This window comes from Podarcis pityusensis (genome assembly GCF_964106645.2).
Source record: "Podarcis pityusensis genome assembly, chromosome: W".
Lineage (NCBI taxonomy): Eukaryota > Metazoa > Chordata > Lepidosauria > Squamata > Lacertidae > Podarcis > Podarcis pityusensis.
In genome coordinates, this window is record NC_138045.1 from 3,644,442 (window position 1) to 3,668,455 (window position 24,014).

The following is a 24,014-nucleotide window of genomic DNA, read 5'->3' on the forward strand; positions in this document are numbered from 1 at the left end:
CCGGAACCTCCCTCAGACCTCTTAAGCTGTGGCGGTGAGTGCAGGCTCCGCCCCCTAGGCCAGGTGGAGTTGGCAGGAAAGGGAGCGGCCCACCCAGCACTCACAAGAGCAGCAGCAGCAGTGTCCCGGAAGCCTCCCTCAAGCCTCTTAAGCTGTGGCGGTGAGTGCAGGCTCCGCCCCCTAGGCCAGATGGAGTTGGCAGGAAAGGGAGCGGCCCACTCAGCACTCACTAAAGCAGCAGCAGCAGTGTCCCGGAAGCCTCCCTCAGGCCTCTTAAGCTGTGGCGGTGAGTGCAGGCTCCGCCCCCTAGGCCAGATGGAGTTGGCAGGAAAGTGAGCGGCCCACCCAACACTCACTAGAGCAGCAGCAGTAGCAGCAGTGTCCCGGAAGCCTCCCTCAGGCCTCTTAAGCTGTGGCGGTGCGTGCAGGCTCCGCCCCATAGGCGAGATGGAGTTGGCAGGAAAGGGAGCGGCCCACCCAGCACTCACTAGAGCAGCAGCAGCAGCAGCAGTGTCCCGGAAGCCTCCCTCAGGCCTCTTAAGCTATGGCGGTGAGTGCAGGCTCCGCCCCCTAGGCCAGATGGAGTTGGCAGGAAAGGGAGCGGCCCACCCGGCACTGACTAGAGCAGCAGCAGTGTTCCGGAAGCCTCCCTCAGACCTCTTAAGCTGTGGCGGTGAGTGCAGGCTCCGCCCCCTAGGCCAGGTGGAGTTGCCAGGAAAGGGAGCGGCCCACCCAGCACTCACAAGAGCAGCAGCCGCAGTGTCCCGGAAGCCTCCCTCAAGCCTCTTAAGCTGTGGCGGTGAGTGCAGGCTCCGCCCCCTAGGCCAGATGGAGTTGGCAGGAAAGGGAGCGGCCCACTCAGCACTCACTAAAGCAGCAGCAGTGTACCGGAAGCCTAACTCAGGTCTCTTAAGCTGTGGCGGTGAGTGCAAGCTCCGCCCCCTAGGCCAGATGGAGTTAGCAGGAAAGGGAGCGGCCCACCCAGCACTCACTAGAGCAGCAGCGGCAGCAGCAGCAGCAGTGTCCCGGAGGCCTCCCTCAGGCCTCTTAAGCTGTGGGTGTGAGTGCAGGCTCCGCCCCCTAGGCCAGATGGAGTTGGCAGGAAAGGGAGCGGCCCACCCAGCACTCACTAGAGCAGCAGCAGCAGCAGCAGTGTCCCGGAAGCCTCCCTCAGGCCTCTTAAGCTGTGGCGGTGAGTGCAGGCTCCGCCCCCTAGGCCAGATGGAGTTGGAAGGACAGGGAGCGGCCCACCCAGCACTCACTAGAGCAGCAGCAGTGTCCCGGAAGCCTCCCTCAGGCCTCTTAAGCTGTGGCGGTGAGTGCAGGCTTCGCCCCATAGGCCAGATGGAGTTGGCAGGAAAGGGAGCGGCCCACCCAGCACTCACTAGAGCAATAGCAGCAGCAGCAGTGTTCCGGAAGCCTCCCTCAGGCCTCTTAAGCTGTGGCGGTGAGTGAGGGCTTCGCCCCATAGGCCAGATGGAGTTGGCAGGAAAGGGAGCGGCCCACCTAGCACTCACTAGAGCAGCAGCAGCAGCAGCAGTGTCCCGGAAGCCTCCCTCAGGCCTCTTAAGCTGTGGCGGTGAGTGCAGGCTCCGCCCCCTAGGCCAGATGGAGTTGGCAGGAAAGGGAGCGGCCCACCCAGCACTTACTAGAGCAGCAGCAGCAGTGTCCCGGAAGCCTCCCTCAGGCCTCTTAACCTGTGGCGGTGAGTGCAGGCTCCGCCCCCTAGGCCAGATGGAGTTGGCAGGAAAGGGAGCAGCCCACTCAGCACTTCATAGAGCAGCAGCAGCAGTGTACCGGACGCCTCCCTCAGGCCTCTTAAGCTGTGGCGTTGAGTGTAGACTCCGCCCCCTAGGCCAGATGAAGTTGGCAGGAAAGGGAGCGGCCCACCCAACACTCACTAGAGCAGCAGCAGCAGCAGCAGTGTCCCGGAAGCCTCCCTCAGGCCTCTTAAGCTGTGGCGGTGCGTGCAGGCTCCGCCCCCTAGGCCAGATGGAGTTGGCATAAAAGGGAGCGGCCCACCCAGCACTCACTAGAGCAGCAGCAGCAGCAGCAGTGTTCCGGAAGCCTCCCTCAGGCCTCTTAAGCTGTGGCGGTGAGTGCAGGCTCCGCCCCCTAGGCCAGATGGAGTTGGGAGGAAAGGGAGCGGCCCACCCAGCACTCACTAGAGCAGCAGCAGCAGTGTCCCGGAAGCCTCCCTCAAGCCTCTTAAGCTGTGGCGGTGAGTGCAGGCTCCGCCCCCTAGCCCAGGTGGAGTTGGCAGGAAAGGGAGCGGCCCACCCAGCACTCACAAGAGCAGCAGCAGCAGTGTCCCGGAAGCCTCCCTCAAGCCTCTTAAGCTGTGGCGGTGAGTGCAGGCTCCGCCCCCTAGCCCAGGTGGAGTTGGCAGGAAAGGGAGCGGCCCACCCAGCACTCACAAGAGCAGCAGCAGCAGTGTCCCGGAAGCCTCCCTCAAGCCTCTTAAGCTGTGGCGGTGAGTGCAGGCTCCGCCCCCTAGCCCAGGTGGAGTTGGCAGGAAAGGGAGCGGCCCACCCAGCACTCACAAGAGCAGCAGCAGCAGTGTCCCGGAAGCCTCCCTCAAGCCTCTTAAGCTGTGGCGGTGAGTGCAGGCTCCGCCCCCTAGCCCAGGTGGAGTTGGCAGGAAAGGGAGCGGCCCACCCAGCACTCACAAGAGCAGCAGCAGCAGTGTCCCGGAAGCCTCCCTCAAGCCTCTTAAGCTGTGGCGGTGAGTGCAGGCTCCGCCCCCTAGGCCAGATGGAGTTGGCAGGAAAGGGAGCGGCCCACTCAGCACTCACTAAAGCAGCAACAGCAGTGTCCCGGAAGCCTCCCCCAGGCCTCTTAAGCTGTGGCGGTGAGTGCAGGCTCTGCCCCCTAGGCCAGATGGAGTTGGCAGGAAAGGGAGCGGCCCACCCAGCACTCACTAGAGCAGCAGCAGAAGTGTCCCGGAAGCCTCCCTCGGGCCTCTTAAGCTGTGGCGGTGAGTGCAGGCTCCGCCCCCTAGGCCAGATGGAGTTGGCTGGAAAGGGAGCGGCCCACTCAGCACTCACTAAAGCAGCAGCAGCAGTGTGCCGGAAGCCTCCCTCAGGCCTCTTAAGCTGTGGCGGTGAGTGCAGGCTCCGCCCCCTAGGCCAGATGGAGTTGGCAGGAAAGGGAGCGGCCCACCCAGCACTCACTAGAGCAGCAGCAACAGTGTCCCGGAAGCCTCCCTCAAGCCTCTTAAGCTGTGGCGGTGAGTGCAGGCTCCGCCCCCTAGCCCAGGTGGAGTTGGCAGGAAAGGGAGCGGCCCACCCAGCACTCACAAGAGCAGCAGCAGCAGTGTCCCGGAAGCCTCCCTCAAGCCTCTTAAGCTGTGGCGGTGAGTGCAGGCTCCGCCCCCTAGGCCAGATGGAGTTGGCAGGAAAGGGAGCGGCCCACTCAGCACTCACTAAAGCAGCAACAGCAGTGTCCCGGAAGCCTCCCCCAGGCCTCTTAAGCTGTGGCGGTGAGTGCAGGCTCCGCCCCCTAGGCCAGATGGAGTTGGCAGGAAAGGGAGCGGCCCACCCAGCACTCACTAGAGCAGCAGCAGAAGTGTCCCGGAAGCCTCCCTCGGGCCTCTTAAGCTGTGGCGGTGAGTGCAGGCTCCGCCCCCTAGGCCAGATGGAGTTGGCTGGAAAGGGAGCGGCCCACTCAGCACTCACTAAAGCAGCAGCAGCAGTGTCCCGGAAGCCTCCCTCAGGCCTCTTAAGCTGTGGCGGTGAGTGCAGGCTCCGCCCCCTAGGCCAGATGGAGTTGGCAGGAAAGGGAGCGGCCCACTCAGCACTCACTAAAGCAGCAGCAGCAGTGTCCAGGAAGCCTCCCTCAGGCCTCTTAAGCTGTGGCGGTGAGTGCAGGCTCCGCCCCCTAGGCCAGATGGAGTTGGCAGGAAAGGGAGCGGCCCACTCAGCACTCACTAAAGCAGCAGCAGCAGTGTCCCGGAAGCCTCCCTCAGGCCTCTTAAGCTGTGGCGGTGAGTGCAGGCTCCGCCCCCTAGGCCAGATGGAGTTGGCAGGAAAGGGAGCGGCCCACTCAGCACTCACTAAAGCAGCAGCAGCAGTGTCCCGGAAGCCTCCCTCAGGCCTCTTAAGCTGTGGCGGTGAGTGCAAGCTCCGCCCCCTAGGCCAGATGGAGTTAGCAGGAAAGGGAGCGGCCCACCCAGCACTCACTAGAGCAGCAGCGGCAGCAGCAGTGTTCCGGAAGCCTCCCTCAGGCCTCTTAAGCTGTGGCGGTGAGTGCAGGCTTCGCCCCCTAGGCCAGATGGAGTTGGGAGGAAAGGGAGCGGCCCACCTAGCACTCACTAGAGCAGCAGCAGCAGCAGCAGTGTTCCGGAAGCCTCCCTCAGGCCTCTTAAGCTGTGGCGGTGAGTGCAGGCTCCGCCCCCTAGGCCAGATGGAGTTGGCAGGAAAGGGAGCGGCCCACCCAGCACTCACTAGAGCAGCAGCAGCAGTGTCCCGGAAGCCTCCCTCAAGCCTCTTAAGCTGTGGCGGTGAGTGCAGGCTCCGCCCCCTAGCCCAGGTGGAGTTGGCAGGAAAGGGAGCGGCCCACCCAGCACTCACAAGAGCAGCAGCAGCAGTGTCCCGGAAGCCTCCCTCAAGCCTCTTAAGCTGTGGCGGTGAGTGCAGGCTCCGCCCCCTAGGCCAGATGGAGTTGGCAGGAAAGGGAGCGGCCCACTCAGCACTCACTAAAGCAGCAGCAGCAGTGTCCCGGAAGCCTCCCCCAGGCCTCTTAAGCTGTGGCGGTGAGTGCAGGCTCCGCCCCCTAGGCCAGATGGAGTTGGCAGGAAAGGGAGCGGCCCACCCAGCACTCACTAGAGCAGCAGCAGCAGTGTCCCGGAAGCCTCCCTCAAGCCTCTTAAGCTGTGGCGGTGAGTGCAGGCTCCGCCCCCTAGCCCAGGTGGAGTTGGCAGGAAAGGGAGCGGCCCACCCAGCACTCACAAGAGCAGCAGCAGCAGTGTCCCGGAAGCCTCCCTCAAGCCTCTTAAGCTGTGGCGGTGAGTGCAGGCTCCGACCCCTAGGCCAGATGGAGTTGGCAGGAAAGGGAGCGGCCCACTCAGCACTCACTAAAGCAGCAGCAGCAGTGTCCCGGAAGCCTCCCCCAGGCCTCTTAAGCTGTGGCGGTGAGTGCAGGCTCCGCCCCCTAGGCCAGATGGAGTTGGCAGGAAAGGGAGCGGCCCACCCAGCACTCACTAGAGCAGCAGCAGAAGTGTTCCGGAAGCCTCCCTCGGGCCTCTTAAGCTGTGGCGGTGAGTGCAGGCTCCGCCCCCTAGGCCAGATGGAGTTGGCAGGAAAGGGAGCGGCCCACCTAGCACTCACTAGAGCAGCAGCAGCAGCAGCAGTGTTCCGGAAGCCTCCCTCAGGCCTCTTAAGCTGTGACGGTGAGTGCAGGCTCCGCCCCCTAGGCCAGATGGAGTTGGCAGGAAAGGGAGCGGCCCACCCAGCACTCACTAGAGCAGCAGCAGCAGTGTGCCGGAAGCCTCCCTCAGGCCTCTTAAGCTGTGGCGGTGAGTGCAGGCTTCGCCCCCTAGGCCAGATGGAGTTGGCAGGAAAGGGAGCGGCCCACCTAGCACTCACTAGAGCAGCAGCAGCAGCAGCAGTGTTCCGGAAGCCTCCCTCAGGCCTCTTAAGCTGTGGCGGTGAGTGCAGGCTCCGCCCCCTAGCCCAGGTGGAGTTGGCAGGAAAGGGAGCGGCCCACCCAGCACTCACAAGAGCAGCAGCAGCAGTGTCCCGGAAGCCTCCCTCAAGCCTCTTAAGCTGTGGCGGTGAGTGCAGGCTCCGCCCCCTAGGCCAGATGGAGTTGGCAGGAAAGGGAGCGGCCCACTCAGCACTCACTAAAGCAGCAGCAGCAGTGTCCCGGAAGCCTCCCTCAGGCCTCTTAAGCTGTGGCGGTGAGTGCAGGCTCCGCCCCCTAGGCCAGATGGAGTTGGCAGGAAAGGGAGCGGCCCACCCAGCACTCACTAGAGCAGCAGCAGCAGTGTCCCGGAAGCCTCCCTCAAGCCTCTTAAGCTGTGGCGGTGAGTGCAGGCTCCGCCCCCTAGCCCAGGTGGAGTTGGCAGGAAAGGGAGCGGCCCACCCAGCACTCACTAGAGCAGCAGCAGCAGTGTCCCGGAGGCCTCCCTCAAGCCTCTTAAGCTGTGGCGGTGAGTGCAGGCTCCGCCCCCTAGGCCAGATGGAGTTGGCAGGAAAGGGAGCGGCCCACCTAACACTCACTAGAGCAGCAGCAGCAGTGTCCCGGAAGCCTCCCTCAGGCCTCTTAAGCTGTGGCGGTGAGTGCAGGCTCCGCCCCCTAGGCCAGATGGAGTTGGCAGGAAAGGGAGCGGCCCACCCAGCACTCACTAGAGCAGCAGCAGCAGTGTCCCGGAAGCCTCCCTCAAGCCTCTTAAGCTGTGGCGGTGAGTGCAGGCTCCGCCCCCTAGCCCAGGTGGAGTTGGCAGGAAAGGGAGCGGCCCACCCAGCACTCACAAGAGCAGCAGCAGCAGTGTCCCGGAAGCCTCCCTCAAGCCTCTTAAGCTGTGGCGGTGAGTGCAGGCTCCGCCCCCTAGGCCAGATGGAGTTGGCAGGAAAGGGAGCGGCCCACGCAGCACTCACTAAAGCAGCAGCAGCAGTGTCCCGGAAGCCTCCCTCAGGCCTCTTAAGCTGTGGCGGTGAGTGCAGGCTCCGCCCCCTAGGCCAGATGGAGTTGGCAGGAAACGGAGCGGCCCACCCAGCACTCACTAGAGCAGCAGCAGCAGCAGCAGCAGCAGCAGTGTCCCGAAAGCCTCCCTCAGGCCTCTTAAGCTGTGGCGGTGAGTGCAGGCTCCGCCCCCTAGGCCAGATGGAGTTGGCAGGAAAGGGAGCGGCCCACTCAGCACTCACTAAAGCAGCAGCAGCAGTGTCCCGGAAGCCTCCCTCAGGCCTCTTAAGCTGTGGCGGTGAGTGCAGGCTCCGCCCCCTAGGCCAGATGGAGTTGGCAGGAAAGGGAGCGGCCCACTCAGCACTCACTAAAGCAGCAGCAGCAGTGTCCCGGAAGCCTCCCTCAGGCCTCTTAAGCTGTGGCGGTGAGTGCAAGCTCCGCCCCCTAGGCCAGATGGAGTTAGCAGGAAAGGGAGCGGCCCACCCAGCACTCACTAGAGCAGCAGCGGCAGCAGCAGCAGCAGTGTCCCGGAAGCCTCCCTCAGGCCTCTTAAGCTGTGGCGGTGAGTGCAGGCTCCGCCCCCTAGGCCAGATGGAGTTGGGAGGAAAGGGAGCGGCCCACCGAGTACTCACTAGAGCAGCAGCAGCAGTGTCCCGGAAGCCTCCCTCAAGCCTCTTAAGCTGTGGCGGTGAGTGCAGGCTCCGCCCCCTAGCCCAGGTGGAGTTGGCAGGAAAGGGAGCGGCCCACCCAGCACTCACTAGAGCAGCAGCAGCAGTGTCCCGGAAGCCTCCCTCAAGCCTCTTAAGCTGTGGCGGTGAGTGCAGGCTCCGCCCCCTAGGCAAGATGGAGTTAGCAGGAAAGGGAGCGGCCCACTCAGCACTCACTAAAGCAGCAGCAGCAGTGTCCCGGAAGCCTCCCCCAGGCCTCTTAAGCTGTGGCGGTGAGTGCAGGCTCCGCCCCCTAGGCCAGATGGAGTTGGCAGGAAAGGGAGCGGCCCACCCAGCACTCACTAGAGCAGCAGCAGCAGTGTCCCGGAAGCCTCCCTCAAGCCTCTTAAGCTGTGGCGGTGAGTGCAGGCTCCGCCCCCTAGCCCAGGTGGAGTTGGCAGGAAAGGGAGCGGCCCACCCAGCACTCACTAGAGCAGCAGCAGCAGTGTCCCGGAGGCCTCCCTCAAGCCTCTTAAGCTGTGGCGGTGAGTGCAGGCTCCGCCCCCTAGGCCAGATGGAGTTGGCAGGAAAGGGAGCGGCCCACCTAACACTCACTAGAGCAGCAGCAGCAGTGTCCCGGAAGCCTCCCTCAGGCCTCTTAAGCTGTGGCGGTGAGTGCAGGCTCCGCCCCCTAGGCCAGATGGAGTTGGCAGGAAAGGGAGCGGCCCACCCAGCACTCACTAGAGCAGCAGCAGCAGTGTCCCGGAAGCCTCCCTCAAGCCTCTTAAGCTGTGGCGGTGAGTGCAGGCTCCGCCCCCTAGCCCAGGTGGAGTTGGCAGGAAAGGGAGCGGCCCACCCAGCACTCACAAGAGCAGCAGCAGCAGTGTCCCGGAAGCCTCCCTCAAGCCTCTTAAGCTGTGGCGGTGAGTGCAGGCTCCGCCCCCTAGGCCAGATGGAGTTGGCAGGAAAGGGAGCGGCCCACTCAGCACTCACTAAAGCAGCAGCAGCAGTGTCCCGGAAGCCTCCCTCAGGCCTCTTAAGCTGTGGCGGTGAGTGCAGGCTCCGCCCCCTAGGCCAGATGGAGTTGGCAGGAAAGGGAGCGGCCCACTCAGCACTCACTAAAGCAGCAGCAGCAGTGTTCCGGAAGCCTCCCTCAGGCCTCTTAAGCTGTGGCGCTGAGTGCAGGCTCCGCCCCCTAGGCCAGATGGAGTTGGCAGGACAGGGAGCGGCCCACCCAGCACTCACTAGAGCAGCAGCAGTGTCCCGGAAGCCTCCCTCAAGCCTCTTAAGCTGCTGCGGTGAGTGCAGGCTCCGCCCCCCAGGCCAGATGGAGTTGGCAGGAAAGGGAGCAGCCCACCCAGCACTCACTAGAGCAGCAGCAGGAGCAGCAGTGTCCCGGAAGCCTCCCTCAGGCCTCTTACGCTGTGGCGGTGAGTGCAGGCTCCGCCCCCTAGGCCAGATGGAGTTGGCAGGAAAGGGAGCGGCCCACCCAGCACTCACTAGAGCAATAGCAGCAGCAGCAGTGTTCCGGAAGCCTCCCTCAGGCCTCTTAAGCTGTGGCGGTGAGTGCAGGCTCCGCCCCCTAGGCCAGATGGAGTTAGCAGGAAAGGGAGCGGCCCACCCAGCACTCACTAGAGCAGCAGCGGCAGCAGCAGCAGCAGTGTCCCGGAGGCCTCCCTCAGGCCTCTTAAGCTGTGGGTGTGAGTGCAGGCTCCGCCCCCTAGGCCAGATGGAGTTGGCAGGAAAGGGAGCGGCCCACCCAGCACTCACTACAGCAGCAGCAGCAGCAGCAGTGTCCCGGAAGCCTCCCTCAGGCCTCTTAAGCTGTGGCGGTGAGTGCAGGCTCCGCCCCCTAGGCCAGATGGAGTTGGAAGGACAGGGAGCGGCCCACCCAGCACTCACTAGAGCAGCAGCAGTGTCCCGGAAGCCTCCCTCAGGCCTCTTAAGCTGTGGCGGTGAGTGCAGGCTCCGCCCCCCAGGCCAGATGGAGTTGGCAGGAAAAGGAGCAGCCCACCCAGCACTCACTAGAGCAGCAGCAGGAGCAGCAGTGTCCCGGAAGCCTCCCTCAGGCCTCTTAAGCTGTGGCGGTGAGTGCAGGCTCCGCCCCCTAGCCCAGGTGGAGTTGGCAGGAAAGGGAGCGGCCCACCCAGCACTCACTAGAGCAGCAGCAGCAGTGTCCCGGAAGCCTCCCTCAAGCCTCTTAAGCTGTGGCGGTGAGTGCAGGCTCCGCCCCCTAGGCAAGATGGAGTTAGCAGGAAAGGGAGCGGCCCACTCAGCACTCACTAAAGCAGCAGCAGCAGTGTCCCGGAAGCCTCCCCCAGGCCTCTTAAGCTGTGGCGGTGAGTGCAGGCTCCGCCCCCTAGGCCAGATGGAGTTGGCTGGATAGGGAGCGGCCCACCCAGCACTCACTAGAGCAGCAGCAGCAGTGTCCCGGAAGCCTCCCTCGGGCCTCTTAAGCTGTGGCGGTGAGTGCAGGCTCCGCCCCCTAGGCCAGATAGAGTTGGCTGGAAAGGGAGCGGCCCACTCAGCCTAACTAAATCAGCAGCAGCAGTGTCCCGGAAGCCTCCCTCAGGCCTCTTAAGCTGTGGCGGTGAGTGCAGGCTCCGCCCCCTAGGCCAGATGGAGTTGGCAGGAAAGGGAGCGGCCCACTCAGCACTCACTAAAGCAGCAGCAGCAGTGTCCCGGAAGCCTCCCTCAGGCCTCTTAAGCTGTGGCGCTGAGTGCAGGCTCCGCCCCCTAGGCCAGATGGAGTTGGCAGGACAGGGAGCGGCCCACCCAGCACTCACTAGAGCAGCAGCAGTGTCCCGGAAGCCTCCCTCAAGCCTCTTAAGCTGCTGCGGTGAGTGCAGGCTCCGCCCCCCAGGCCAGATGGAGTTGGCAGGAAAGGGAGCAGCCCACCCAGCACTCACTAGAGCAGCAGCAGGAGCAGCAGTGTCCCGGAAGCCTCCCTCAGGCCTCTTACGCTGTGGCGGTGAGTGCAGGCTCCGCCCCCTAGGCCAGATGGAGTTGGCAGGAAAGGGAGCGGCCCACCCAGCACTCACTAGAGCAATAGCAGCAGCAGCAGTGTTCCGGAAGCCTCCCTCAGGCCTCTTAAGCTGTGGCGGTGAGTGCAGGCTCCGCCCCCTAGGCCAGATGGAGTTAGCAGGAAAGGGAGCGGCCCACCCAGCACTCACTAGAGCAGCAGCGGCAGCAGCAGCAGCAGTGTCCCGGAGGCCTCCCTCAGGCCTCTTAAGCTGTGGGTGTGAGTGCAGGCTCCGCCCCCTAGGCCAGATGGAGTTGGCAGGAAAGGGAGCGGCCCACCCAGCACTCACTACAGCAGCAGCAGCAGCAGCAGTGTCCCGGAAGCCTCCCTCAGGCCTCTTAAGCTGTGGCGCTGAGTGCAGGCTCCGCCCCCTAGGCCAGATGGAGTTGGAAGGACAGGGAGCGGCCCACCCAGCACTCACTAGAGCAGCAGCAGTGTCCCGGAAGCCTCCCTCAGGCCTCTTAAGCTGTGGCGGTGAGTGCAGGCTCCGCCCCCCAGGCCAGATGGAGTTGGCAGGGAAAGGAGCAGCCCACCCAGCACTCACTAGAGCAGCAGCAGGAGCAGCAGTGTCCCGGAAGCCTCCCTCAGGCCTCTTAAGCTGTGGCGGTGAGTGCAGTCTCCGCCCCCTAGGCCAGATGGAGTTGGCAGGAAAGGGAGCGGCCCACCCAGCACTCACTAGAGCAATAGCAGCAGCAGCAGTGTTCCGGAAGCCTCCCTCAGGCCTCTTAAGCTGTGGCGGTGAGTGCAGGCTTCGCCCCATAGGCCAGATGGAGTTGGCAGGAAAGGGAGCGGCCCACCTAGCACTCACTAGAGCAGCAGCAGCAGCAGTGTCCCGGAAGCCTCCCTCAGGCCTCTTAAGCTGTGGCGGTGAGTGCAGGCTCCGCCCCCTAGGCCAGATGGAGTTGGCAGGAAAGGGAGCGGCCCACCCAGCACTTACTAGAGCAGCAGCAGCAGTGTCCCGGAAGCCTCCCTCAGGCCTCTTAACCTGTGGCGGTGAGTGCAGGCTCCGCCCCCTAGGCCAGATGGAGTTGGCAGGAAAGGGAGCAGCCCACTCAGCACTTCATAGAGCAGCAGCAGCAGTGTACCGGACGCCTCCCTCAGGCCTCTTAAGCTGTGGCGTTGAGTGTAGACTCCGCCCCCTAGGCCAGATGAAGTTGGCAGGAAAGGGAGCGGCCCACCCAACACTCACTAGAGCAGCAGCAGCAGCAGCAGTGTCCCGGAAGCCTCCCTCAGGCCTCTTAAGCTGTGGCGGTGCGTGCAGGCTCCGCCCCCTAGGCCAGATGGAGTTGGCATAAAAGGGAGCGGCCCACCCAGCACTCACTAGAGCAGCAGCAGCAGCAGCAGTGTTCCGGAAGCCTCCCTCAGGCCTCTTAAGCTGTGGCGGTGAGTGCAGGCTCCGCCCCCTAGGCCAGATGGAGTTGGGAGGAAAGGGAGCGGCCCACCGAGCACTCACTAGAGCAACAGCAGTGTGCCGGAAGCCTCCCTCAGGCCTCTTAAGCTGTGGCGGTGAGTGCAGGCTCCGCCCCCTAGGCCAGGTGGAGTTGGCAGGAAAGGGAGCGGCCCACCCAGCACTCACTAGAGCAGCAGCAGCAGTGTCCCGGAAGCCTCCCTCAAGCCTCTTAAGCTGTGGCGGTGAGTGCAGGCTCCGCCCCCTAGCCCAGGTGGAGTTGGCAGGAAAGGGAGCGGCCCACCCAGCACTCACAAGAGCAGCAGCAGCAGTGTCCCGGAAGCCTCCCTCAAGCCTCTTAAGCTGTGGCGGTGAGTGCAGGCTCCGCCCCCTAGGCCAGATGGAGTTGGCAGGAAAGGGAGCGGCCCACCCAGCACTCACTAGAGCAGCAGCAGAAGTGTCCCGGAAGCCTCCCTCGGGCCTCTTAAGCTGTGGCGGTGAGTGCAGGCTCCGCCCCCTAGGCCAGATGGAGTTGGCTGGAAAGGGAGCGGCCCACTCAGCACTCACTAAAGCAGCAGCAGCAGTGTCCCGGAAGCCTCCCTCAGGCCTCTTAAGCTGTGGCGGTGAGTGCAGGCTCCGCCCCCTAGGCCAGATGGAGTTGGCAGGAAAGGGAGCGGCCCACTCAGCACTCACTAAAGCAGCAGCAGCAGTGTCCAGGAAGCCTCCCTCAGGCCTCTTAAGCTGTGGCAGTGAGTGCAGGCTCCGCCCCCTAGGCCAGATGGAGTTGGCAGGAAAGGGAGCGGCCCACTCAGCACTCACTAAAGCAGCAGCAGCAGTGTCCCGGAAGCCTCCCTCAGGCCTCTTAAGCTGTGGCGGTGAGTGCAGGCTCCGCCCCCTAGGCCAGATGGAGTTGGCAGGAAAGGGAGCGGCCCACTCAGCACTCACTAAAGCAGCAGCAGCAGTGTCCCGGAAGCCTCCCTCAGGCCTCTTAAGCTGTGGCGGTGAGTGCAAGCTCCGCCCCCTAGGCCAGATGGAGTTAGCAGGAAAGGGAGCGGCCCACCCAGCACTCACTAGAGCAGCAGCGGCAGCAGCAGTGTTCCGGAAGCCTCCCTCAGGCCTCTTAAGCTGTGGCGGTGAGTGCAGGCTTCGCCCCCTAGGCCAGATGGAGTTGGCAGGAAAGGGAGCGGCCCACCTAGCACTCACTAGAGCAGCAGCAGCAGCAGCAGTGTTCCGGAAGCCTCCCTGAGGCCTCTTAAGCTGTGGCGGTGAGTGCAGGCTCCGCCCCCTAGGCCAGATGGAGTTGGCAGGAAAGGGAGCGGCCCACCCAGCACTCACTAGAGCAGCAGCAGCAGTGTCCCGGAAGCCTCCCTCAAGCCTCTTAAGCTGTGGCGGTGAGTGCAGGCTCCGCCCCCTAGCCCAGGTGGAGTTGGCAGGAAAGGGAGCGGCCCACCCAGCACTCACAAGAGCAGCAGCAGCAGTGTCCCGGAAGCCTCCCTCAAGCCTCTTAAGCTGTGGCGGTGAGTGCAGGCTCCGCCCCCTAGGCCAGATGGAGTTGGCAGGAAAGGGAGCAGCCCACTCAGCACTCACTAAAGCAGCAGCAGCAGTGTCCCGGAAGCCTCCCCCAGGCCTCTTAAGCTGTGGCGGTGAGTGCAGGCTCCGCCCCCTAGGCCAGATGGAGTTGGCAGGAAAGGGAGCGGCCCACCCAGCACTCACTAGAGCAGCAGCAGCAGTGTCCCGGAAGCCTCCCTCAAGCCTCTTAAGCTGTGGCGGTGAGTGCAGGCTCCGCCCCCTAGCCCAGGTGGAGTTGGCAGGAAAGGGAGCGGCCCACCCAGCACTCACAAGAGCAGCAGCAGCAGTGTCCCGGAAGCCTCCCTCAAGCCTCTTAAGCTGTGGCGGTGAGTGCAGGCTCCGACCCCTAGGCCAGATGAAGTTGGCAGGAAAGGGAGCGGCCCACTCAGCACTCACTAAAGCAGCAGCAGCAGTGTCCCGGAAGCCTCCCCCAGGCCTCTTAAGCTGTGGCGGTGAGTGCAGGCTCCGCCCCCTAGGCCAGATGGAGTTGGCAGGAAAGGGAGCGGCCCACCCAGCACTCACTAGAGCAGCAGCAGAAGTGTTCCGGAAGCCTCCCTCGGGCCTCTTAAGCTGTGGCGGTGAGTGCAGGCTCCGCCCCCTAGGCCAGATGGAGTTGGCAGGAAAGGGAGCGGCCCACCTAGCACTCACTAGAGCAGCAGCAGCAGCAGCAGCAGCAGTGTTCCGGAAGCCTCCCTCAGGCCTCTTAAGCTGTGGCGGTGAGTGCAGGCTCCGCCCCCTAGGCCAGATGGAGTTGGCAGGAAAGGGAGCGGCCCACCCAGCACTCACTAGAGCAGCAGCAGCAGTGTGCCGGAAGCCTCCCTCAGGCCTCTTAAGCTGTGGCGGTGAGTGCAGGCTTCGCCCCCTAGGCCAGATGGAGTTGGCAGGAAAGGGAGCGGCCCACCTAGCACTCACTAGAGCAGCAGCAGCAGCAGCAGTGTCCCGGAAGCCTCCCTCAGGCCTCTTAAGCTGTGGCGGTGAGTGCAGGCTCCACCCCCTAGGCCAGGTGGAGTTGGAAGGAAAGGGAGCGGCCCACCCAGCAGTCACTAGAGCAGCAGCAGCAGTGTTCCGGAAGCCTCCCTCAGGCCTCTTAAGCTGTGGCGGTGAGTGCTGGCTCCGCCCCCTAGGCCAGATGGAGTTGGCAGGAAAGGGAGCAGCCCACCCAGCACTCACTAGAGCAGCAGCAGCAGCAGTGTCCCGGAAGCCTCCCTCAGGCCTCTTAAGCTGTGGCGGTGAGTGCAGGCTCCGCCCCCTAGGCCAGGTGGAGTTGGCAGGAAAGGGAGCAGCCCACCCAGCACTCACTAGAGCAGCAGCAGCAGCAGCAGTGTTCCGGAAGCCTCCCTCAGGCCTCTTAAGCTGTGGCGGTGAGTGCAGGCTCCGCCCCCTAGGCCAGGTGGAGTTGGAAGGAAAGGGAGAGGCCCACCCAGCACTCACTAGAGCAGCAGCAGCAGTGTCCCGGAAGCCTCCCTCAGGCCTCTTAAGCTGTGGCGGTGAGTGCAGGCTCCGCCCCCTAGGCCAGATGGAGTTGGCAGAAAAGGGATCGGCCCACCCAGCACTCACTAGAGCAGCAGCAGCAGCAGTGTCCCGGAAGACTCCTTCAGGCCTCTTAAGGTTTGGCGGTGAGTGCAGGCTCCGCCCGCTAGGCCTGATGGAGTTGTCAGGAAAGGGAGAGGCCCACCCAGCACTCACTAGAGCAGCAGCAGCAGCAGTGTCCTGGAAGCCTCCCTCAGGCCTCTTAAGCTGTGGCGGTGAGTGCAAGCTCCGCCCCCTAGGCCAGATGGAGTTGGCAGGAAAGGGAGCGGCCCACCCAGCACTCACTAGAGCAGCAGCAGTGTCCTGGAAGCCTCCCTCAGGCCTCTTAAGCTGTGGCGGTGAGTGCTGGCTCTGCCCCCTAGGCCAGATGGAGGTGGCAGGAAAGCGAGCGGCCCCCCCAGCACTCACTAGAGCAGCAGCAGCAGCAGCAGCAGTGTCCCGGAAGCCTCCCTCAGGCCTCTTAAGCTGTGGCGGTGAGTGCTGGCTCTGCCCCCTAGGCCAGATGGAGGTGGCAGGAAAGCGAGCGGCCCCCCCAGCACTCACTAGAGCAGCAGCAGCAGCAGCAACAGTGTCCCGGAAGCCTCCCTCAGGCCTCTTAAGCTGTGGCGGTGAGTGCTGGCTCCGCCCCCTAGGCCAGATGGAGGTGGCAGGAAAGGGAGAGGCCCACCCAGCACTCACTAGAGCAGCAGCAGCAGCAGTGTCCCGGAAGCCTCCCTCAGGCCTCTTAAGCTGTGGCGGTGAGTGCAAGCTCCGCCCCCTAGGCCAGATGGAGTTGGCAGGAAAGGGAGCGGCCCACCCAGCACTCACTAGAGCAGCAGCAGCAGCAGCAACAGTGTCCTGGACGCCTCCTTCAGGCCTCTTAAGCTGTGGCGGTGAGTGCAGGCTCCGCCCCCTAGGTCAGATGGAGTTGGCAGGAAAGGGAGCGGCCCACCCAGCACTCACTAGAGCAGCAGCAGCAGCAGTTTCCCGGAAGCCTCCCGCAGGCCTCTTAAGCTGTGGCGGTGAGTGTAGGCTCCGCCCCCTAGGCCCGATGGAGTTGGCAGGTAAGGGAGCGGCCCACCCTGCAGTCACTAGACCAGCAGCAGTGTCCCGGAAGCCTCGCTCAGGCCTCTTAAGCTGTGGCGGTGAGTGCAGGCTCCGCCCCCTAGTCCAGGTGGAGTTGGCAGGAAAGGGAGCGGCCCACCCAGCACTCACTAGAGCAGCAGCAGCAGTGTTCCGGAAGCCTCCCTCAGGCCTATTAAGCTGTGGCGGTGAGGGCAGGCTGTGCCTCCTAGGCCAGATGGAGTTGGCAGGAAAGGGAGCGGCCCACCCAGCACTCACTAGAGCATCAGCAGCAGCAGTGTTCCGGAAGCCTCCCTCAGGCCTCTTAAGCTGTGGCGGTGAGTGCAGGCTCCGCCCCCTAGGCCAGATGGAGTTGGCAGGAAAGGGAGCGGCCCACCCAGCACTCACTAGAGCAGCAGCAGCAGTGTCCCGGAAGCCTCCCTCAGTCCTCTTAAGCTGTGGCGGTGAGGGCAGGCTGTGCCCCCTAGGCCAGATGGAGTTGGCAGGAAAGGGAGCGGCCCACCCAGCACTCACTAGAGCAGCAGCAGCAGCAGTGTTCCGGAAGCCTCCCTCCGGCCTCTTAAGCTGTGGCGGTGAGTGCAGGCTCCGCCCCCTAGGCCAGGTGGAGTTGGAAGGAAAGGGAGAGGCCCACCCAGCACTCACTAGAGCAGCAGCAGCAGCATTGTCCCGGAAGCCTCCCTCAGGCCTCTTAAGCTGTGGCGGTGAGGGCAGGCTCCGCCTCCTAGGACTGATGGAGTTGGCAGGAAAGGGAGCGGCCCACCCAGCACTCACTAGAGCAGCAGCAGCAGTGTCCCGGAAGCCCCCCTCAGGCCTCTTAAGCTGTGGCGGTGAGGGCAGGCTGTGCCCCCTAGGCCAGATGGAGTTGGCAGGAAAGGGAGCGGCCCACCCAGCACTCACTAGAGCAGCAGCAGCAGTGTCCCGGAACCCCCCCTCAGGCCTCTTAAGCTGTGGCGGTGAGGGCAGGCTGTGCCCCCTAGGCCAGATGGAGTTGGCAGGAAAGGAAGCGGCCCACCCAGCACTCACTAGAGCAGCAGCAGCAGCAGTGTTCCGGAAGCCTCCCTCAGGCCTCTTAAGCTGTGGCGGTGAGTGCAGGCTCCGCCCCCTAGGCCAGGTGGAGTTGGAAGGAAAGGGAGAGGCCCACCCAGCACTCACTAGAGCAGCAGCAGCAGCATTGTCCCAGAAGCCTCCCTCAGGCCTCTTAAGCTGTGGCGGTGAGTGCAGGCTCCACCCCCTAGGCCAGATGGAGTTGGCAGGAAAGGGAGCGGCCCACCCAGCACTCACTAGACCAGCAGCAGCAGTGTCCCAGAAGCCTCCCTCAGGCCTCTTAAGCTGTGGCGGTGAGTGCAAGCTCCGCCCCCTAAGCCAGATGGAGTTGGCAGGAAAGGGAGCGGCCCACCCAGCACTCACTAGACCAGCAGCAGCAGTGTCCCAGAAGCCTCCCTCAGGCCTCTTAAGCTGTGGCGGAGAGTGCAGGCTCCACCCCCTAGGCCAGATGGAGTTGGCAGGAAAGGGAGCAGCCCACCCAGCACTCACTAGAGCAGCAGCAGCAGTGTTCCGGAAGCCTCCCGCAGGCCTCTTAAGCTGTGGCGGTGAGTGCAGCCTCCGCCCCCTAGGCCAGGTGGAGTTGGAAGGAAAGGGAGAGGCCCACCCAGCACTCACTAGACCAGCAGTAGCAGTGTCCCAGAAGCCTCCCTCAGGCCTCTTAAGCTGTGGCGGTGAGTGCAGGCTCCGCCCCCTAGGCCAGATGGAGTTGGCAGGAAAGGGAGCGGCCCACCCAGCACTCACTAGACCAGCAGCAGCAGTGTCCCAGAAGCCTCCCTCAGGCCTCTTAAGCTGTGGCGGTGAGTGCAAGCTCCGCCCCCTAGGCCAGATGGAGTTGGCAGGAAAGGGAGCGGCCCACCCAGCACTCACTAAAGTAGCAGCAGCAGCAGCAGTGTCCTGGAAGCCTCCCTCAGGCCTCTTAAGCTGTGGCGGAGAGTGCAGGCTCCACCCCCTAGGCCAGATGGAGTTGGCAGGAAAGGGAGCAGCCCACCCAGCACTCACTAGAGCAGCAGCAGCAGTGTTCCGGAAGCCTCCCTCAGGCCTCTTAAGCTGTGGCGGTGAGTGCAGGCTCCGCCCCCTAGGCCAGATGGAGTTGGCAGGAAAGGGAGCGGCCCACCCAGCACTCACTAGACCAGCAGCAGCAGTGTCCCAGAAGCCTCCCTCAGGCCTCTTAAGCTGTGGCGGTGAGTGCAAGCTCCGCCCCCTAAGCCAGATGGAGTTGGCAGGAAAGGGAGCGGCCCACGCAGCACTCACTAGAGCAGCAGTAATGTCCCGGAAGCCTCCCTCAGGCCTCTTAAGCTGTGGCGGTGAGTGCAGGCTCCGCCCCCTAGGCCAGATGGAGTTGGCAGGAAAGGGAGCGGCCCACCCAGCACTCACTAGACCAGCAGCAGCAGTGTTCCGGAAGCCTCCCTCAGGCCTCTTAAGCTGTGGCGGTGAGGGCAGGCTGTGCCCCCTAGGCCAGATGGAGTTGGCAGGAAAGGGAGCGGCCCACCCAGCACTCACTAGAGCAGCAGCAGCAGCAGTGTTCCGGAAGCCTCCCTCAGGCCTCTTAAGCTGTGGCGGTGAGTGCAGGCTCCGCCCCCTAGGCCAGGTGGAGTTGGAAGGAAAGGGAGAGGCCCACCCAGCACTCACTAGAGCAGCAGCAGCAGCATTGTCCCGGAAGCCTCCCTCAGGCCTCTTAAGCTGTGGCGGTGAGGGCAGGCTCCGCCTCCTAGGACTGATGGAGTTGGCAGGAAAGGGAGCGGCCCACCCAGCAGTCACTAGAGCAGCAGCAGCAGCAGTGTCCAGGAAGCCTCCCGCAGGCCTCTTAAGCTGTGGCGGTGAGTGCAGGCTCCACCCCCTAGGCCAGGTGGAGTTGGAAGGAAAGGGAGAGGCCCACCCAGCACTCACTAGAGCAGCAGCAGCAGTGTCCCGGAAGCCTCCCTCAGGCCTCTTAAGCTGTGGCGGTGAGTGCAGGCTCCGCCCCCTAGGCCAGATGGAGTTGGCAGGAAAGGGAGCGGTCCACCCAGCACTCACTAGAGCAGCAGCAGTGTCCCGGAAGCCTCCCTCAGGCCTCTTAAGCTGTGGCGGTGAGGGCAGGCTGTGCCCCCTAGGCCAGATGGAGTTGGCAGGAAAGGGAGCGGCCCACCCAGCACTCACTAGAGCAGCAGCAGCAGTGTCCTGGAAGCCCCCCTCAGGCCTCTTAAGCTGTGGCGGTGAGGGCAGGCTGTGCCCCCTAGTCCAGATGGAGTTGGCAGGAAAGGGAGCGGCCCACCCAGCACTCACTAGAGCAGCAGCAGCAGCAGTGTTCCGGAAGCCTCCCTCAGGCCTCTTAAGCTGTGGCGGTGAGTGCAGGCTCCGCCCCCTAGGCCAGGTGGAGTTGGAAGGAAAGTGAGAGGCCCACCCAGCACTCACTAGAGCAGCAGCAGCAGCATTGTCCCAGAAGCCTCCCTCAGGCCTCTTAAGCTGTGGCGGTGAGTGCAGACTCCACCCCCTAGGCCAGATGGAGTTGGCAGGAAAGGGAGCGGCCCACCCAGCACTCACTAGACCAGCAGCAGCAGTGTCCCAGAAGCCTCCCTCAGGCCTCTTAAGCTGTGGCGGTGAGTGCAAGCTCCGCCCCCTAAGCCAGATGGAGTTGGCAGGAAAGGGAGCGGCCCACCCAGCACTCACTAGACCAGGAGCAGCAGTGTCCCAGAAGCCTCCCTCAGGCCTCTTAAGCTGTGGCGGTGAGTGCAAGCTCCGCCCCCTAGGCCAGATGGAGTTGGCAGGAAAGGGAGCGGCCCACCCAGCACTCACTAGACCAGCAGCAGCAGTGTCCCTGAAGCCTCCCTCAGGCCTCTTAAGCTGTGGCGGAGAGTGCAGGCTCCACCCCCTAGGCCAGATGGAGTTGGCAGGAAAGGGAGCAGCCCACCCAGCACTCACTAGAGCAGCAGCAGCAGTGTCCCTGAAGCCTCCCTCAGGCCTCTTAAGCTGTGGCGGTGAGTGCAGCCTCCGCCCCCTAGGCCAGGTGGAGTTGGAAGGAAAGGGAGAGGCCCACCCAGCACTCACTAGACCAGCAGTAGCAGTTTCCCAGAAGCCTCCCTCAGGCCTCTTAAGCTGTGGCGGTGAGTGCAGGCTCCGCCCCCTAGGCCAGATGGAGTTGGCAGGAAAGGGAGCGGCCCACCCAGCACTCACTAGAGTAGCAGCAGCAGCAGCAGTGTCCTGGAAGCCTCCCTCAGGCCTCTTAAGCTGTGGCGGAGAGTGCAGGCTCCACTCCCTAGGCCAGATGGAGTTGGCAGGAAAGGGAGCGGCCCACCCAGCACTCACTAGAGTAGCAGCAGCAGCAGTGTCCTGGAAGCCTCCCTCAGGCCTCTTAAGCTGTGGCGGTGAGTGCAGGCTCCGCCCCCTAGGCCAGATGGAGTTGGCAGGAAAGGGAGCAGCCCACCCAGCACTCACTAGAGCAGCAGCAGCAGTGTTCCGGAAGCCTCCCGCAGGCCTCTTAAGCTGTGGCGGTGAGTGCAGCCTCCGCCCCCTAGGCCAGATGGAGTTGGCAGGAAAGGGAGCGGCCCACCCAGCACTCACTAGACCAGCAGCAGCAGTGTCCCAGAAGCCTCCCTCAGGCCTCTTAAGCTGTGGCGGTGAGTGCAAGCTCCGCCCCCTAGGCCAGATGGAGTTGGCAGGAAAGGGAGCGGCCCACCCAGCACTCACTAAATTAGCAGCAGCAGCAGCAGTGTCCTGGAAGCCTCCCTCAGGCCTCTTAAGCTGTGGCGGAGAGTGCAGGCTCCACCCCCTAGGCCAGATGGAGTTGGCAGGAAAGGGAGCAGCCCACCCAGCACTCACTAGAGCAGCAGCAGCAGTGTTCCGGAAGCCTCCCTCAGGCCTCTTAAGCTGTGGCGGTGAGTGCAGGCTCCGCCCCCTAGGCCAGATGGAGTTGGCAGGAAAGGGAGCGGCCCACCCAGCACTCACTAGACCAGCAGCAGCAGTGTCCCAGAAGCCTCCCTCAGGCCTCTTAAGCTGTGGCGGTGAGTGCAAGCTCCGCCCCCTAAGCCAGATGGAGTTGGCAGGAAAGGGAGCGGCCCACGCAGCACTCACTAGAGCAGCAGTAATGTCCCGGAAGCCTCCCTCAGGCCTCTTAAGCTGTGGCGGTGAGTGCAGGCTCCGCCCCCTAGGCCAGATGGAGTTGGCAGGAAAGGGAGCGGCCCACCCAGCACTCACTAGACCAGCAGCAGCAGTGTTCCGGAAGCCTCCCTCAGGCCTCTTAAGCTGTGGCGGTGAGGGCAGGCTGTGCCCCCTAGGCCAGATGGAGTTGGCAGGAAAGGGAGCGGCCCACCCAGCACTCACTAGAGCAGCAGCAGCAGCAGTGTTCCGGAAGCCTCCCTCCGGCCTCTTAAGCTGTGGCGGTGAGTGCAGGCTCCGCCCCCTAGGCCAGGTGGAGTTGGAAGGAAAGGGAGAGGCCCACCCAGCACTCACTAGAGCAGCAGCAGCAGCATTGTCCCGGAAGCCTCCCTCAGGCCTCTTAAGCTGTGGCGGTGAGGGCAGGCTCCGCCTCCTAGGACTGATGGAGTTGGCAGGAAAGGGAGCGGCCCACCCAGCAGTCACTAGAGCAGCAGCAGCAGCAGTGTCCAGGAAGCCTCCCGCAGGCCTCTTAAGCTGTGGCGGTGAGTGCAGGCTCCACCCCCTAGGCCAGGTGGAGTTGGAAGGAAAGGGAGAGGCCCACCCAGCACTCACTAGAGCAGCAGCAGCAGTGTCCTGGAAGCCCCCCTCAGGCCTCTTAAGCTGTGGCGGTGAGGGCAGGCTGTGCCCCCTAGGCCAGATGGAGTTGGCAGGAAAGGGAGCGGCCCACCCAGCACTCACTAGACCAGCAGCAGCAGCAGTGTTCCGGAAGCCTCCCTCAGGCCTCTTAAGCTGTGGCGGTGAGTGCAGGCTCCGCCCCCTAGGCCAGGTGGAGTTGGCAGGAAAGGGAGCGGCCCACCCAGCACTCACTAGACCAGCAGCAGCAGTGTCCCAGAAGCCTCCCTCAGGCCTCTTAAGCTGTGGCGGTGAGTGCAAGCTCCGCCCCCTAAGCCAGATGGAGTTGGCAGGAAAGGGAGCGGCCCACCCAGCACTCACTAGACCAGGAGCAGCAGTGTCCCAGAAGCCTCCCTCAGGCCTCTTAAGCTGTGGCGGTGAGTGCAAGCTCCGCCCCCTAGGCCAGATGGAGTTGGCAGGAAAGGGAGCGGCCCACCCAGCACTCACTAGACCAGCAGCAGCAGTGTCCCTGAAGCCTCCCTCAGGCCTCTTAAGCTGTGGCGGAGAGTGCAGGCTCCACCCCCTAGGCCAGATGGAGTTGGCAGGAAAGGGAGCAGCCCACCCAGCACTCACTAGAGCAGCAGCAGCAGTGTCCCTGAAGCCTCCCTCAGGCCTCTTAAGCTGTGGCGGAGAGTGCAGGCTCCACCCCCTAGGCCAGATGGAGTTGGCAGGAAAGGGAGCAGCCCACCCAGCACTCACTAGACCAGCAGCAGCAGTGTCCCTGAAACCTCCCTCAGGCCTCTTAAGCTGTGGCGGTGAGTGCAGCCTCCGCCCCCTAGGCCAGGTGGAGTTGGAAGGAAAGGGAGAGGCCCACCCAGCACTCACTAGACCAGCAGTAGCAGTTTCCCAGAAGCCTCCCTCAGGCCTCTTAAGCTGTGGCGGTGAGTGCAGGCTCCGCCCCCTAGGCCAGATGGAGTTGGCAGGAAAGGGAGCGGCCCACCCAGCACTCACTAGAGTAGCAGCAGCAGCAGCAGTGTCCTGGAAGCCTCCCTCAGGCCTCTTAAGCTGTGGCGGAGAGTGCAGGCTCCACTCCCTAGGCCAGATGGAGTTGGCAGGAAAGGGAGCGGCCCACCCAGCACTCACTAGAGTAGCAGCAGCAGCAGCAGTGTCCTGGAAGCCTCCCTCAGGCCTCTTAAGCTGTGGCGGTGAGTGCAGGCTCCGCCCCCTAGGCCAGATGGAGTTGGCAGGAAAGGGAGCAGCCCACCCAGCACTCACTAGAGCAGCAGCAGCAGTGTTCCGGAAGCCTCCCGCAGGCCTCTTAAGCTGTGGCGGTGAGTGCAGCCTCCGCCCCCTAGGCCAGATGGAGTTGGCAGGAAAGGGAGCGGCCCACCCAGCACTCACTAGACCAGCAGCAGCAGTGTCCCAGAAGCCTCCCTCAGGCCTCTTAAGCTGTGGCGGTGAGTGCAAGCTCCGCCCCCTAGGCCAGATGGAGTTGGCAGGAAAGGGAGCGGCCCACCCAGCACTCACTAAATTAGCAGCAGCAGCAGCAGTGTCCTGGAAGCCTCCCTCAGGCCTCTTAAGCTGTGGCGGAGAGTGCAGGCTCCACCCCCTAGGCCAGATGGAGTTGGCAGGAAAGGGAGCAGCCCACCCAGCACTCACTAGAGCAGCAGCAGCAGTGTTCCGGAAGCCTCCCTCAGGCCTCTTAAGCTGTGGCGGTGAGTGCAGGCTCCGCCCCCTAGGCCAGATGGAGTTGGCAGGAAAGGGAGCGGCCCACCCAGCACTCACTAGACCAGCAGCAGCAGTGTCCCAGAAGCCTCCCTCAGGCCTCTTAAGCTGTGGCGGTGAGTGCAAGCTCCGCCCCCTAAGCCAGATGGAGTTGGCAGGAAAGGGAGCGGCCCACGCAGCACTCACTAGAGCAGCAGTAATGTCCCGGAAGCCTCCCTCAGGCCTCTTAAGCTGTGGCGGTGAGTGCAGGCTCCACCCCCTAGGCCAGATGGAGTTGGCAGGAAAGGGAGCGGCCCACCCAGCACTCACTAGACCAGCAGCAGCAGTGTTCCGGAAGCCTCCCTCAGGCCTCTTAAGCTGTGGCGGTGAGGGCAGGCTGTGCCCCCTAGGCCAGATGGAGTTGGCAGGAAAGGGAGCGGCCCACCCAGCACTCACTAGAGCAGCAGCAGCAGCAGTGTTCCGGAAGCCTCCCTCCGGCCTCTTAAGCTGTGGCGGTGAGTGCAGGCTCCGCCCCCTAGGCCAGGTGGAGTTGGAAGGAAAGGGAGAGGCCCACCCAGCACTCACTAGAGCAGCAGCAGCAGCATTGTCCCGGAAGCCTCCCTCAGGCCTCTTAAGCTGTGGCGGTGAGTGCAGGCTACGCCCCCTAGGCCAGATGGAGTTGGCAGGAAAGGGAGTGGCACATCCAGCAGTCACTAGAGCAGCAGCAGCAGCAGTGTCCAGG